The sequence below is a fragment of the Schistocerca americana genome, chromosome 10, assembly GCF_021461395.2.
Source record: "Schistocerca americana isolate TAMUIC-IGC-003095 chromosome 10, iqSchAmer2.1, whole genome shotgun sequence".
NCBI classification, from domain to species: Eukaryota; Metazoa; Arthropoda; class Insecta; order Orthoptera; family Acrididae; genus Schistocerca; species Schistocerca americana.
Window position 1 is genome coordinate 140,331,669 of NC_060128.1, and position 1,381 is coordinate 140,333,049.

Here is a 1,381-nt window from a genome sequence, read left to right on the forward strand (position 1 = left end):
GTGGCTTAAAGCTAATTCACCGTCATTAAACTTTGAAAGGCCCACTATATGCAGTTCAGAACCTGTAAGAGATGTACTTCCAGCATATATGTAGATCGAACAAGTTGACACTTAAATTTCTGGGATTACAAAAAAATGGGTTCAAATGGCTCTGAGCACTATGGGACTTAACTTCTGAGGTCATCAGTCCCCTAGAACTTAGAACTACTTAAACCTAACTAACCTAAGGACATCACACACATCCATACCCGAGGCAGGATTCGAACCTGTGACCGTAGCGGTCGCGCGATTCCAGACTGCAGCGCCTAGAACCGCTCGGCCAACCCGGCCGGCGCAGAAACTTTTTGATATGGCACTCCTTCTACTCTTTAGATGAATATCTTAACAAAGACTGTTAGGCCAGTTTGAGTAAAAATGTCTGTTAGATTTTAGTTTTGACAGCATTTGGTCAGAACAGTCAAGATTAGGTATTCTGTGTATGATGAATTTATTAATAGTGCGTAACAATGTTTCGTCTGACAGAGTACTAATTTTGCAGATATTAGCTGTTCCAGTTTACTGTATCGTATTCACCGATTTTAACAATCTCCCGACAAATTATCATGATGGTAAGTATTATATCCAAATGCTGTATGTTTTTTATGTTATACTTTCTGACATGTTCCACACCCACGAGAAATATCTCATTTTTGCGTCTATGGAACGAAAACTGAATCTAATCTAATCTAAATCTAATTAACAATACCGAGTTCCAAAATAGGACTTATTTTATATTTAGGTGTAACCGGCATTCGACTTTCTAGGCCATAATCAGACAACTTAAGACTAAACGGACAGTCCACATATCATCAGAAAAGGTTTACGTCCGCGCGAAGATTGTTATTTTCAACGATATGTGACCGTTTTTCGCCATTCGTGTCCCTTGTTTCTAGAGCAGTGGTTCCCAACCTGGGGGTAATTGCCTCAGGACTGGGAAAATTAAATTGGCTGAAGGGTAACAATAAATGCCAACGGCCTTGCCACAGTGGTAACACGGGTTCCCGCCAGATCACCGAAGTTAAGCGCTGTCGGGCTGGGCTAGCACTTGGATGGGTGACCATCCGGTCTGCCGAGCGCTGTTGGTTAGCGGGGTGCACTCAGCCCTTGTGAGGCAAACTGAGGAGCTACTTGATTGAGAAGTAACGGCTCCGGTCTCGTAAACCGATGTACGGCCGGGAGAGCGGTGTGCTGACCACATGCCCCTCCATATCCGCATCCAGGATGACACGGCGGCCGGTCGGTGCCGTTGGGCCTGCCAAGGCCTCTTCGGACGGAGAGTTTAACAATAAACGACTCGATTCTGTTTGAGTAACAAAACTAAATTATTTTCACAAGATCGTTA

General features: G+C 44.0%; 1 pseudogene; it reads left to right on the forward strand.

Moving 5' to 3' along the window:
- The first annotated feature begins 1,006 nt into the window (after window positions 1-1,006).
- LOC124552788 lies at window positions 1,007-1,124 on the forward strand (annotated as a pseudogene).
- Window positions 1,125-1,381: the final 257 nt, after the last annotated feature.